Source organism: Camelus ferus, chromosome 10, assembly GCF_009834535.1.
Source record: "Camelus ferus isolate YT-003-E chromosome 10, BCGSAC_Cfer_1.0, whole genome shotgun sequence".
Taxonomy (NCBI): Eukaryota; Metazoa; Chordata; class Mammalia; order Artiodactyla; family Camelidae; genus Camelus; species Camelus ferus.
This window is the reverse complement of record NC_045705.1, coordinates 68547379-68561984: the sequence shown is the minus strand read 5'-3', so window position 1 is coordinate 68561984 and position 14606 is coordinate 68547379. Positions and strand designations below refer to the sequence as shown.

At 56.9% G+C, this 14606-nt stretch overlaps 1 long non-coding RNA gene across 1 annotated transcript; it reads left to right on the top strand.

The window, feature by feature from the left end:
• Positions 1–1207: 1207 nt before the first annotated feature.
• Positions 1208–3571, top strand: LOC116666644. Its single transcript, XR_004323575.1, has 3 exons — positions 1208–1323; positions 2557–2666; positions 2855–3571. It is a non-coding gene; the product is annotated as an uncharacterized LOC116666644 (long non-coding RNA).
• Positions 3572–14606: the final 11035 nt, after the last annotated feature.

Below are 14606 nucleotides of genomic sequence, written 5' to 3'. Positions count from 1 at the left end.
CTCTGGGCCTCAGTTTCCTCACCTGGAAAACCAAGGTGTAATTATTCCATGAACCTAAAAGTGGAATGTTCTGGTTCGCGTTGAGGCCCGGGCAAAACTGCCTTTCCTATCCCTGATTATGTGATTCCACGACTCACTTGTAAGACCAAAGCCCTGAGAACTGTTTCTAGGAGATGAGCGTCTCCTGAGCGGACCACCCCACCTCCCACCCCCGCCCGTCGGCTCCTGTGCTGGAGCACGGTGGTAGGGGTGTCACCTGACGCAGGTTTTCCCCGTGATTTCTGTTGGGGCCGGGCTATGCCTGGGGCAGGGTTTGGCAGGCGAGGTCTCCCCCGGCGAAGTTATCCCAGCGCTCTGGGCTGCAGACTGTCCCGCATGCACGGTGGCTCCGGTGGTGTGTGTGTGTGTGTTGTGGTTCGGGAGAAAGTGGGCGGGAGAAGGGGGCAGGTGGGGGAGGGGGCAGTGGGGGCGGGGCTTGGGCCCCAGAGACACTTCTTTAGTGTCTGCAAAGCATTGCATCACAGGAGCGGTATTTTCCTACTCGGAGGCCAGATGGGTTTGCCCGATGAGCTCGGTTGGGTAATCCTGAGGGGATAGTCTATGGGAACCAGAGAAAGCCTGCCTTGCACCCAGCAGCCTCTTCCGCTGGCCCTCTCTGCCCCCAGGGGATTCCCACGGAGCTGCCCGGGACGCGGGGTTGGGCAGCCGGGCTGCCGGGCCCCCCTGCCAGGCCGACGCCTGGGCTCCAGCTCAGGGCTGGGGCGGCTGCCTGCAGTTTTCCTTTCAGGGTGAGCTGCTGGCTTCCCAGAAGGGGAGCTGGGTCCCTGGAAAGAGGGAGGAAGCTGGCTGCCAGCGCTTAAAAAAAGGCCTCTCTTTCCGATCAATTCTTTTTATTTGTTGGTGGAGGCTGGGCAGGGGGTTACCCTGGCTTCCAGTCCATTCTATGAGACTCCAGTCCGGTGTTGCTCCAGCCGAGCTGTTTTCTGTCTGAGACGGAGCTGTCATGTCCCTGCGGGAGGGGGCTCCAGTCTCAGGGAGCTGGCGCAGTCAGGGTGAGGGATGTGCAGACACACAGGGTCCCCCAGAGGCAGAGAGCCTGCCTGCCCGCCTTCTACATCCTTTCCAGGGCGGCTCCAGGCCTTGGGGCCCCTCACGTGCCAGCCCCTCATTTTCTCCCAGGCAGGGCCTTGCGTTCTGAGGCTCCTGCCTACTGGTTGGCGGTTCTAAAATGGGACCCGGCAAGACTCAGGCCTTGCAGAGACGTCCACAAGGGTCTTCTGTTTGTTTAACTCAATCGTCCATCTGTACGGATTTTGCAAACCTGTAAGTTTAACTTTTTGAATGGCTGATGAATTCACGTGGCTCCAGAATCTCAAAGGAAGCAGCGCAGTGAAGCGTCCCCCCTCCAACCCAGCGGACGTGCCCTTTCCTTCACACCATGTGGCAAATCCAGTCCCTGAGGGTCACCTTGCATGGGTAACGCCACACTGCCTACCGGGGGCCCTTGGAGTCTTGGACACAGATGCGGCCTGCCGGCTGGTTCTGATGGTGGGTTGGGGCTGGGGACAAGTGGGACTCACCAGGCAGCAGATGCTGCGGGTGGCTGAAGTCAGGACCCGGCTTCCTCCTCTGAGGCTGGTCCGGCGCCTCACCTCCCTGGCCCTGGGCTCAGCCAATCTGGGACTTCAGTCCCCTGGCTGGGCTTCCGGGGGGCTGCCTGGGAGCCGGGGCGGCTGCTCTGCTGCTTCCCCAGGGTGCTGGGCGCTGGAGCTGCAGCAGGCTCGGAGCCTCTTTGCCCCCTCCCGGTGGTGCGGCCCCCGGCAGAGCCCACCAGCAGGAATTCTGATGCCTGGGGGTTTCCTGATTGGCTTGTACCTACCAATCCTGCCTCCTCTCCCCGAGTTCTCTAGTCTGACTGTTTCATCTCAAAGAGCAGGGGCCAAGCACACCTGTAGGGTCTTCCTCACTTACCCCCCAGACCCTTTCAATATCTCTGACCTCCAGGGGAAAATGAGGGGGGCTGCTCCAAGGACTGGGGGCTGGTCCCCTTCCTTATGTGGTCTTAGCCACCTTCCCAGCTCCCAGGGCTGAGCTGCAGGCTCTGAGCTCAGGTGGGAGTAGGGGAGCCCCTGCAGCCGGCGGGACCACCATGTAGGGAGCAGACAGGTCAGTGCTGCAAGGCTGAGTGAAGCCCACTGACTCACCACCTTTACTGACCAGTCGTGTCCAGGGTTCGACTATGTGGACTTGGCTTCTGTTTGTCTCTGAAGTGAATGGGACGTTAGGACTGTCCCTCCCAGGTGACCCGGAGGGCAGGAATCAGAATTCACCCTCTGACCCTGAGATGGAGGATTTAGCACCTGCCTGGACGCCACCTCAAAGCAAACCCAGTGTCCACGAATTCCACCAGCATTCGAAGGCCTTCTCCATCACCCTCTTCACTCTCCATCTCTCCCTTGGCAGAAATGATCTAGGATTCTTTCTACACCTGGGGCTCCTTTAAGAATCAGAGCATTTACTCACTCATGCACGCATCCCCTCACTCCTTCCTTGCAGAAACCGGCTCTGAGCAGCTCCTGGGAGAGACTCGAGTGGGGACCTGAGAGAAAGACAGATGTGACTGCGACATGTCCTTACCCTGGAGGGGACAGATGGCCATGCCAGCTGTGAGTGACAGGGCAGAGACAAGTGCATCACCCATGATGCCCTGTGATGGGTGGTGGTGGGGACTAGAGAAACCAGTCCTGGGAAAGCTGGGGACGAGGTGGGGAAAGGCAGTGCTGGGATGAGCCCTAAAAAGTAGCTGAAAAGGATGCCTCCGACGTAATCTGAGAGGTTACTCCCTGCCTCACAGCCCGCAGCCCTGCCCAGCAGCCCTGCCAAGGGTCACTGGTCACTGGTCACTCTGCTTTATAGCCAAGGACACCAGCGGGAGTGAACTGCCAGTGGTTGCTCGGCCAGAGGGGCCAGAGGTGAACTCGAGTCTGGGTCCCCCTGACCCAGCAGGGACTTGAGTCCTGGTCCCTGGATCCCAGCCTGCCTCCTTTTCCCTTGTGCCTTCATCAAAGTCTCACACTAAGAGCCACCTGGCTGAAGACAGCACGTCTGCTGGCAATGCGCCCCTGCGAGCCCGGGTACTGGAGCCCCGCTCTGCTGGGGTGGGGGCCCTCCAGGCCAAGGAAGGAGGAAGATTTTGTGGGGGTCTCAAAGAGGAAATGGGGGATGTGGGGACCCGAGCGCCTTTCTCTACAGGAGCAGGAGGGGGCAGGAGGGAAGCAGGTTTGCCTGCTGAGAGTCAGGGCAGGAAGGGTTGATTTTAGGGGGGGCTCTGGGCCAGAGGATTGAGGTGCCCCCAAACTACTGCCTTCCTGCTGAGATGGGACAAAGTGCTCCCTGTGGGTAAACCTCGGGTGAGGTGGGAAGCCCCGTAAAAAAGACCAGCAGGACCCCTAGGCAGGGCCACTACTCTCCTGCCAGCACCATCCGCTTCCCTGGCCCAGCAACTCTGTCTCACTTTTTGCCTCTGAAACGGCTTACTTCTAGGAAAGTGGAACTTATCCCTATAATTCTATTGGTTCCCTGAGGTCACTCCTGATTGGTCCTTTTCCTTAACTTCTGATTGGTCCATTTGTAGTACTTCATTTGCATGGAGCTCACTCCTGATTATTTCTCTCACTCCTGATTGGTCCATTTCCCTCACTCCCGATTGGTTATTTCTCTCCCTCCTGATTGGTCCATTTCTACAAAGCTTGTTCCTAATTAGTCAACGTTATGCCTTATTTACATATGATGTTGCAAAGTGTCAACTGGCAGCTTAAAAGCCTGTGTAAACCTATGGGCTGGGTCCAGAGCTTGGAGTGTTAACTCTTCTGGGCCTGCTGGTGTAATAAACCTGAGTTCTCCAACTCTCCAAGTGCTGCTTGGTCTCTCGCCTGGATCCAGGTTGCTGTCACAACTGAGCTGTAACATGGAGCTGTAACACATTTTTCTACAACACAGGAACTCTCAGTGATAACTCACTGCGTGCCCACCGGATGCACGGCTGGGTGCCTCAGGCTTCAGAATCTGGGAGATTTTTAGCACCCCTGCACTCTCTGCCAGTTCCCTCTGTAAAGCACCTCAAATCTAAATACAGCCTTCAATATGGGCAAAGTTACATGCTGTTTGAAGAAAACACCTTCAGACAATCTTGATTTTGTTTTGCTAATTTGCAACATTCAAAGAGAAAAAGTGCGATTTTGGGGTTAGAAAGGCCCCTGGACCAGGGGGTCCGCCTGGGGTCCTCGGTCTCCCTGAGGTGCCTCCCTGGCACTAGGGGCTCAGGAGTGCAGTGATTAGAAGACAGAACGAGGCGAGCCCTGCGCGTAGGTCCCAGCTGGTGCTCTGATGGGATTCATCACACACCCGGGTCTCCAGAGCCGGCAGCCACACTTGGAAGCACTGCCCTGAGAGTACCGCGCCCGGTGGGCGGTTTTCCTGTATTTACGTACGTGTGTAATAATATCATTGTCTACGTGTATGTTACATTCACACAATTAGCATTGTAGTGACCAACACTGATTGCTGTTACTTATAGAAACTTCCACTAACTTGGATGGAAAAAAATGTTTGCCTGAAATGTTTGATGATGCATTTTTAAGTGCATGAATGTCTGTCGAATGGTTGGGAATCAGGGTGGGCTGGGACCTGCTGACACCACGTTCCAAGGAGCCCCCAGGCAGTAGGAGGACAGGTGGGTGATCATCCATTCATTCATCCAACCATTTATTCATCCATCTATCCATTCGTCCATCAAAACCATTCGTCCTTCAAACCATTCGTCCATCAAACCATTCATTCATCCACTGTCCCACTGAGCTACAGTCTCACCAGCTTCTCTCCCACCAGTGTTCGTAAAGGCAACCAATGGGCATCAGACCACAGAGTGGGTGGGAGCAGGGAGATCCAGCCCCCAGGGGAACCCAGACAAGAAGGTGGGAGGAGCCAGCCATGCTAGGAGCCAGGAAGATGTCCCAACTGGATGAAGGTGTCGGTTTGGTGTTCAGGGTGTTGGGGGCAGTGTGGCTGGAGTGTGGGGTCTGGGGAGAAGTTGCTGAGGGTCGGGGCTGAGGCCACATCATGCCATGCCAGCTTTGGATTTGAGTGAGCCCTTTGTCCCCGAGTGAGCCGTGAGCTCTTTGTGGTTCCTAGGACAGTATTTGGGCCCCAATGGACCTGCTTTCTGTCGCAGCTCTAATGCGTGACCCTGCTCCAGTCTCTTCTCCTTCCCTGCCCCTCGCTGCCTGATATGAACACTGGGTGATGTCTGCTTATTCCTTGAGTAACCCAGAAGACTGAGAGCGAGTGAGGCACAGGACCGGCCTCACCGCTGTGCCCTCCCCAGCACCTTGGTGAGAAGATGGGCAGCGTGGTTGGAAGGACACCCACCCCTCCTCCAGCTCCTGGGATGAACAAAGGGCCGGCGTTCCTGGAACAAATCCATTCTTTATTTATCTATTTATCTACTTCCCCAGCCACACAGCTATTTATTTTCATCTCTAACATCGTCTCATCAGGGAGGCACCAAGAAGGAAAAAAAGTGAAATTGATATGGGGTCCTTTTCAAGTGCGGGAGCCGGCAGCCTGCGGCCTTGGGAGAGACGCTGCTTTCTGATCTCCTTCCAGGGTGTGGGTGCCCTGGGGCCTCTGCGGAGCGTCCTCTGGGATCCCTCCATACCAGGCCAGCCATCTCCGTCCTTCACCACATCAGGGGTTGGCTGCGTGCTGCTTCAAAGTCAGGACAACGCTCTGCAATTGGAAACACACATGTTCTGCAAAGTATCAATTTAGCAGTCGGTTCAAGTCGGTCAGGGTGGGTGGGCCAGCTGGCTGAATTCCTGTTCATGAATGCCATACAGCCTGGCGCTCGGAAGGCCCAAGTTCGAATCCTGGCTTTGGCACTAACAAGCTGAGAGATCTTGGACAAGTCTATGTCCTGCATCAGGCCCTAGTTTCTTGTTCAGCTGATAGTTTATGGAGCCGTTGATTGATCGCTTGGTTCAGACCACGTGGCAGACCCAGAAGGAAAAGTGTTTCCAAGGTGAAATCTGGAGACACTGGGTAGAGTGGGCTTATTACATGTTACCAGACCCAGGTCTTCTTGAGATTCTCTTTCAGTTCAGGGTCTATTGTTACAGGAAGCAGAAAACTTCACTCAAAGTGGCTCACTCAGCTGAAAAGTCTGGTGGCAGGTGAGCATTGGTGCAGGTGGGTTTAGAGTGCAGTTTAACCAGGTCTCTGGTTCCACACTTCAGCAGTTCTCTTGCTCTAGCCTGCCTCTATGTGTTGGGGCTGTCATCAGGCTGGATTGCCTCATGGCAACAGAGTAGCTGCAGGAGTTCCAGGCTTTGCACGTGCATCCTTTGTTGGTTAGAGCAAGAAAAAGGTCTGAGTGAACAGAAGTCTTACCTCTTGTTCTGGCTGGACCAACCTGTGCCAGTCACTGTTGGGTCAGGGAAATGCCTTGCATTAACTGGGAGTTATTTCTCATGCCTTAGGAAACAACTCTGGGAAAGGAGTTAAGGTTATCGTGACTGGCTTAGACCCATCAGAACCCAGTCTTGGAGCTCAGAGTGGGTTCAATCTCATGCAAACCACACAGCTGCCATGCATGGGTGGGCTGGGGAGGCGCCCACCTCCACTGCCCTGCTCCACAGAGACCCAGCTCTGCTATAGGGGCTGTCCCTGCTGTTAGCCTTTGCTCTAGGGTAGAGTCCAGCACCCAGCCGGTGTCCACTGTCTGGGCTCTATGCCGAAGCCGCCCATTTGGCCTCCACTCTGGGATGCCCTGGAATCTATGCTCCTGGATGTGGCTCTGGGGTGGCAGTGCCTGGCCCTGACTGTGGCTCTGAGGTCATTATCCTCTGCTGTGTGCAAACCTCCTTGATCTGTGTTGCCTCAGTGGGCCTCATAATGCCCAGCAAGGCGGTTGTGACCCCTGTTTGCAGGTCAGGAGACTGAGGCTTGGCAAGGTTGGGCAGTTTGCTCCCCCAGCCAGTGGGTTGCAGAGAGGGTCTTCTAGACGCCTGGCGGCTGTTAGCAGACCAGGTGATGCTAATAACTGAGCCCTTATAGACGGCAGGCGTCCAGGGCAAGGAGGAGGTTTGAGAAATGGGAGACCTGGCTTTGGGGGCCCAGCCATCGCTGATGACCTGGTATCTTACCTGACCTCAGTTTCACTGGGATTGGAAGTAACCATGGTTGGAGAGTCCCATGGTAAAGAATAAACAGTTCAACTGTGCATCTCAGACCATCCTTGAAAAGGCCCAGAAGAGGAGGAGAACCCCCTCTCCTGCCACCGTGCGCCTGATGTGACCCTCCATGGGGGTCTCCTCCTGTCTATTGGGTTCTGGCACATTCTTCGGAGAAGATCCAACCAAGTGTGCAGACCGCGTATGCCTTGCTTTCCTCCTGCTCACAGGACTCCCCTGAAATGGTGACAGAAACAGCATAGGTGTGTGATAGCTTTGCCGTTCGTGAGCTGGAAAGCTTGGGGGTTCCTGGGTGGGAAGGTGTGAAGAAAACAGGCAACCAACACTAGCCCGGAAACGTCTGGAGAAGACGACTGTGAGGGCGGGGGCCCCCGCCCAGAATCGGGGTGGGAGAGGTGGGAGGTGGTGTGCCCTGCTGACTCAGGGCTGTGTGCTCCTCCAGGATCCATGAGGGTGAGTGCTGGGCCCGGAGAGGTGGGGTGCAGGAAGGAGGGGAACTCGTCCAGCTCCCAGCCCCCTACCCCGTCATCGGGGGGGCAGGCTTCATGACCTGAGCCGGAGAGGGGACAGCAGTCCCAGCCACAACGCTGACCCGGCAACCGGGGCTCCCCAGCACCTGTGTGACGACAACACCAGAGCCGGCAAACAGGAGAACCAGCATCTGCAGAAGTAAAGCTAACGGGGCAAACAGGAGAGGGTTTTAAATATCACACACACATAAACATTGCCACCTTCAGGAGCTGCAGGACGAAGTCCAAAAAGGGGAAGTTACAGAGTTTGGGAGTTAAGATATTTGATTATCAAAAAAAAAAAAAAAACAACAACAACAACAAAAAAGCCCTGAACAGCACGAAGGACCTTGCTGAAGAGCACGATCACAAGCTGCAGCTTCTACAAACCGAGCGGTTCTCCCGGAGGCCGGAATGGAGGCACCCAGGGACTGACGCAGAAAAGAGGCGGAGGCACCACGGAAGATGAAGCCAGGCGTTCTGGCACCTGCTGTTGGAACTGCCATCGAAGACGAGGCGAGGATGGAAGAAACCGCAGGAGTGTGAGTCGTCAGACCAAGCGGGTCTACTCGGTGTCAGGCAAGAGGGCTGAAAAGGGGAAAAATCCCTCAAAGGGAATTGAGAGAGGATTCCCATCCAAGACTGATTTGGAGGGAATTCGGGACAGCAGGGATCGGGAGGAATTCCCAAGAGCTCCCGGGGTAAAAACAGCTCACCTGTGAAGTGCGGATCTGCTGGGTGCCACCGTCAGCCACACCAGGCACAAGGAGACAGGGAAACTGCCGCAGGATTTAGACCTTAGAGGGAACGTACAGACCATCTGTTTGAAATGCTGCCTACGTTGAGGGAGGCTGCGGCTGCACTTGGGGCCCAAGGTCACCTGGCCAGGCGGTGCCCTGGCCGCGAGGCACGGGGGCAGCACACAGAGTTTCTCCTCTCTTTCAGCAGTTTGTTGATGGCCCACTCTGTGTAGGTTCTGTGCCGGGTGGCCAAGGAGGCAGTGGTATTAGAGATCAGATGCAATCTCACTGGGGCAGGTTTCACATCCTCATAGGAAGGAGACAAAAACAAGTGTAAAATGTTAACAGTGGTGGGTTCTGCAAAGGAGATGGCCTTGGAGCTCAGGGGAGTTGACCTTGCAGGGAGGACAGTGTCTCAGACTTCCCAGAGAAACCAATGATTTAGCTGAGCTCTGGAGGATGAACTAGAGGAATGGACTAGATGTGCAAAGGCCCTGTGGTGGGAGGGAGCCGGGAGCAGGGCCTGTGGGACCAGCTGGCAGGGCCTGTGGGAGGCATGGGGTACCCTGAAGGGTTTGGCAGGACCAGGTTGGTACTTGAGGAAATCACTCGGGCTGAGGGCAGAGGAGGCCAATGAAAGCTGCTCGAGTCATTGGGAAGAGATGATGGCATTTGGACTGGAGTGAAGGCCGGCGGACAGCAGCCGTGGGCACTCAGAGGATGGGCGGGAGACGGAGGGACAGCGTTTGCGGACCAGCAGGCGGTTGGGCATGGAGAAAAGGGGTGGGAGGGCGGGCTTAGCCAGTGTCCGGCGTGTGCGCCTGGACTTCCCTGAGACTTTCCCTGCTTTGGACGTCCCTGTGAATCAGACAGTCTGTGGCCCTTTGCTTCTGGCTTCTTTCACTCGGCGGCATGTTTAATTATGACTCTTTAAAGTTTTAAGCAGGTTGGTGATGCCATCAGGGTGCCTCCCAGAAAGACGGCCCTGATGACGCCTGGAGGGAGACAAGGCTGGTGTTCTGGCTCCCAGTGGGCTCGGGCCAAGCCGCACCCGCGCGGAGCGAGCTCGCCCACCGCGCTCGGCCTGCACAACTGCCAGGCTTGGAGGAACTCTTCCGACCCCCCTCTTTGCTCCTTGCTCCACCACCAGGGGAGGGGCCGGAGCCCCTCCTGTGCGCCCTGCAGCCCGTGTCTCAGCCCTCTGCTGTGACAGAAGGAGCCAGCTAGCTGACCCCGGCCGGTGGCCGCCTGGGGCTGTCTGCCAGAGGAACTGCCTGGAGTGGGGACCTCCAGAAGCTCAGATGTGCCTCTCATTTTTCCTGAATTAAACAGCTGGTTTCTTTGACTTGATTCACGCAGGTGGATCTGTAGACCCAAGGTCGGCATGACTCAGAGCTACAGTAACTGCGGTTTTCAGATAAACTGAATCCCAGGGGGGCGGGGCTGGGTCGTGGAAGGAGGCGGGCGGGCAGGACCAAGCTGTAGCGGACGTTTGTCTTTTTATTTTTTTATTTTTTGGGTTGATTTTTGTTTTGTCTTTTGGCTGCCTAGGATGCGAGCCTCCTTTCTCCTAGAATGTTCCTCAATTTATGAGTCTAGGTGGGACTTGGATCCAGGAGCTAGTGTTGCAAAGAAGCAGGTGCTCAGGGGCAGATGTGGCAGAGGGGGAGGGAGCCACTCCCTCCTTCTGGAGGTTTCCAGAGACTCTGGTGACTTCAGGAACCTGATTCTTTGTCACTCTGAAGAGGTGTGTCTGTCTGTGGCCTGGTGTCTGGATGGAAAGCCATCGGCAGGTGTCCCTTCCAGGAAGTGCTTCCAGGCCCGGGCTTCTCGGGGCAGGCAGGTTGCTTTGGGCCTGAAGGGACACATCAAGGGGCTGCAGAGCATCCTGGGTAGTCAGGCTGGAGGAAAGCAAACCTGGGCTTGGCAAACCTCTCCTGAGCTTTATGGGGGGAGGGGGGGACGAGGCTAAGGCCAGAGGATGCTTCAGGAACAAGATTCCAGCAGAGGCAGGGAAACCGTTCTCAGGGCTGGATGTCCCCAGAGGGGTGGCAGGCCCCCCAGGTAGTGAGCCTTCCATTCCCTGGGCTATTCAAGCAGAGGCTCGTGCCTCTGCCGGGAATTCCCTCTGCTCTTCAGGTCTGCTCGCTCCCCTCTGTGTGATCAGGGTGTCACTTCGGCTCTCCTGCAGCCTCAGCACACTGTCCCTGGGGTCAGCCAGCCCTCAGACTGGCCAGGGTGGTGCCCTGGTCTCCCTGGCCATGGCTTTGTGAGTGGAGCCCTGAGTGTGGCTGGTCAGCATCTACCTGGGGGTTCTTGCCCGAAAAGATACGTGCCCCCAAAGAGGAGCTGGAGGGCTCTACGTCCTCGTGGGGGAGGGCTTTGCTGTCTGGCCCTGGGGAGCACACAGCCACATGCCCTTTCTTCAGGATGGAGTCGGCCCTAGGGTGGGAAAGCAGGGAACTCACCCGAGAGGAAAAACTCCTGCCTTGTTCTGTTTGGGGGGGTCACCTTCACAGCATGTGGCTGTCCCTGGGCCAGGGCTCTGGATATGTGACTCCTCCCCCTGGGGAACCTCCTCACCTCCTCCATTGGTTCCCCCCCACCTCCCATCCCCCATCCCCCTCAGCACCTCCGCCCCCAAAATCGTCTTCAGGGGAACACTCAGGCTTTCCCCAGAACCTTCAGCACGACACTGAGGGTCAGAACCATGACCCAGGAGCGTGGACCCTGGAGCTCAGGGAGAGGGTCCAAGTGGAGACGGAATGAGGGCGTCTGGAGGGAGCAGGAGGTGTGCAGGGCGGGAGCGGCCAGCTTGTGGGAAGGGGGGAGGAGGGAGGAGGTGCAGGCGGGCGCCCCGCTCCCAGAGACGCTGCCCCATCCAGACACTTGGGCGGGAGGCGCCCTGCCAGCTCCAGCGGGGCTGGCTGGGAGTCTGGCCTAGAAGGGTCCCGTGCAAAGCCCTCCCGGCTGGCCACCGTTCAGCCTGGCTGCGGGGGAAGGGAGCCAGGTACGCGCTCCTGCCCGGGGCCCTGGGTGCCTCTTGCTGCAGGACGCTGGTGGGCAGACGCGCTGCTGCGGAGACGTGGCTGCGGAGACGTGGCTGCGGAAACCGGGACCAGGGCTCTGGGAGCAGAAGGGCCGTCGGGGGCAGAGAGAGAGGCTTGCTGCGTGGACCTGGCTGGTCAGCCCAGGGCGCGCGGAGACCATTGGTGAGATGGCCGGCGGGCGATGGGGGAGACCCGGCTCTAAGTCGCTCGGGCTCCCAGGAAGGACTCGTGGGCACGGAGGGCGGGTCCTGCTGCAGCTTCTGAAGAGCAGGTCAGCGTCTTTGGTTCCATTTCTGATTTTGAGCTTCACATAGTTCAAACAGCTCAGCACTTGAAAGACACACCATGGACTCATCCTGAAGGCAAGCACCCCATGGCTGGCGGGGGAGACTGTTGCTGCTGCGTCTGCACACAGATTTTGAGAGAGTGCCCCGACTTGGAACCACTACCCCAAATCCCCACCGTGTGTGCTTCCCCAAGGCTCCCAAATCTGTCCCTGTACTTCGGGGTGGTCTCAGGGGTCCCCCAGTGCTCCCCAGAGCGTGGTGGACGGTGCCCACCTCTGGGAGCCTCGGGGTGGCTGGGAGGCTGCGTTTTTGCCTATTCAGCCTGAGTGCAAGCCGAGGCCGCCGGAGAGCGCACAGGTCAGGCGCTTCAAACCCCGACATGCGGAGAACACGCCGGGCCTGCAGTGGAAAACACTGAAGGCTCCTCCATTCCCCTCATTCGTGTTTTACACGAACCCCAGCTCCCCAGCTCATGCGAGGGGGCAAAGTCCCCGTGTCCCGGCCCTGCCGACTGTCACCATCCACGGGGCAGCTTGCCCAGCCAGGGCTTCCATCCTGGGGGGCACCCAGACCTCCACCTTCCGGTCCAGGGCCTCCATTTCTTGCTGTCCGGTTGGGACAGCCACATGGCAAGGACTGGGCTTTGGCATCAGACGGGGGCGGGATGGGGATGGGCAAACATCTTCACTTTGAAGTTGCCAGTCGGATGGCAGGTTAGTGGCTAATTCTGAGCATCACTTTCAGAATTGACAAATGGGGGCAAAGGACACTTTGGAAAATTCATGAAATTGGGACGACAGTCGTGGGCTGCCCTCCTGGGCTTCTGGTGGGGCCCCCGGAGCGTACACGAGGCACGATGTGGTGCCTCTGCTGTGGTGACTCGGACGGCATTCAGGCCCCCAGGTGTGGCTGCCGGGCCCGCTCGGGCCTCACAACTGGACAGCGATGACTCGCGGCTTCCAGATGCGTTGGTCCCTTGCGTTGGTGGTCCCGCTTGGAGTCCTGAACAGTCAAAGGTAAGCCTACGGCAGGGAGAGGCGTCTCCTGCGTTGATCCTCCTGGGCCGCTTGGCAGGAAGCGAACAGAAGGCTTCAGGGGTTCCCCTCCAGCCACGTGTGATGCCAGTAAGTCTGGCCTCAGGAGTTTGGCTCAGAATATGGAGCCACTGCATTATTTTGTGGTTATTTCAGCTGTATGTGACCACAAGACATTTGAAAGTATGAGCATCCATGTATTATCGAACTATTTCCATCAAACTCCAACTTGACGGATTTCCGATTTCTTTCCCACCCTATTACTGTTTGGCCCGAGACCTCCTTGCTTCCTGCTGACCCAGTGTGGCCATTTCTCATCTCCACAGGCTGAGCCGTGTCACCAAGTGGCTCATGCTGGTGGAAGACATCAGAGGTGTCCCCCAAAGACTCGGGTCTGCCAGCAGTGAGAGGCGTGCTTTCAGAGAAGAGATTCAGACCTTCAGGAAGCAGGGCCAGAGATGGCGTGGGGTGGAGCTACGCGTCAGGCTGGCCCGGCCCATCTGACTGAGACAGCAGCCACAGGCCAGGCCGAAGAGAGCCCAGGGCAGGAGGAAATAGGCAGGGCTGGCCCCGGAGCAGATATAGCCCGTTCCAGTCTGGGAAGGACACACCTGCCCCAAGCGCTCAGATGGAGGAAGGGGCCAAAACTTTGTGAAACACATTTTGGGTGCCCTGTAGGCTTGGGCCAGAATGGGGCCGGGGAGGCAGTGGACACAGTGGCCCATGGCTGACCTCGCTGGTCTTTTCTAGCAGGACTTTACCCAGACACTGTCCCCTCTGCTCCACGTGGTCTCCGGTGCCTGGCACGTGGGCGACTCTTCATACGTGAATGTTGAACAAACAAATGAGTGGATTAATGCTGGGAGCACGGAGCTGGTGAAGCTGTGGTCAAATCTTTGATACTTTTGAGTGGAAACTCTCTCCACTCCCACCATCCATGGACCGAAAGTCTGGGCAGTCGGTCTGGGCTGAAGCGGGCACAGTGATGCTTGGAGGATTGTGGGTAAAACTGCGCTAGGTACCAAATCAGTAAGGGAGAACAGAGGTCACCTGTGCACGTGCTGGGGGTCTGCACCTAGAGCAGCTTCCTGGCACCCACAGAGCGGGAGCCTCAGAGTTCCTGGCCCTTCTGTGGGGGACCGGGTCACAGCGCAGCTTAGCCAGGCTGAGGGACAAATGCTGGGTCCGAGCCATTGACTTCTTCTCTCCCTGCTTCGCCCCGCTGACGCAGGGAGAGACTCCGGAGCCTTGAGACCCTTTCAGGACCTGAACGCCTGCTTCACCTGAAGCATCACGTGACTTCATCCCACATCCGCATCCCTGGGAAGATCAGCATTCTCTCATTTCTCTAGTGCTTCGCTGCTTGCAGAGTAATTTCAGGTCCATCATCTCATTTAAAACTTGCACTATGAAAATGAATATGTGTATATTCATGTATGACTGAAAAATTGTGCCCTACACCGGAAATTGACACAACATTGTAAACTGACTATAACTTAAAAAAAAAAAAAAGAAATCACCTTGCACTAACCACTTGAAATGGGCCTGGAAGTAATCTCTTTGCTGGTGGCTTGTAATGTGCCGGGCGCTGTCCTTGTGGCTTTATTCGTTGATTTGCAGACTCGTCCCATGCCCCTCTGGGTGGCTTCATTATTTCTATTCTCCAGGTGAGGAAACTGAAATAGGAGAGATTCATATCACCATCTGAGGGTCTTAAAACAATAGGCATTTATTCT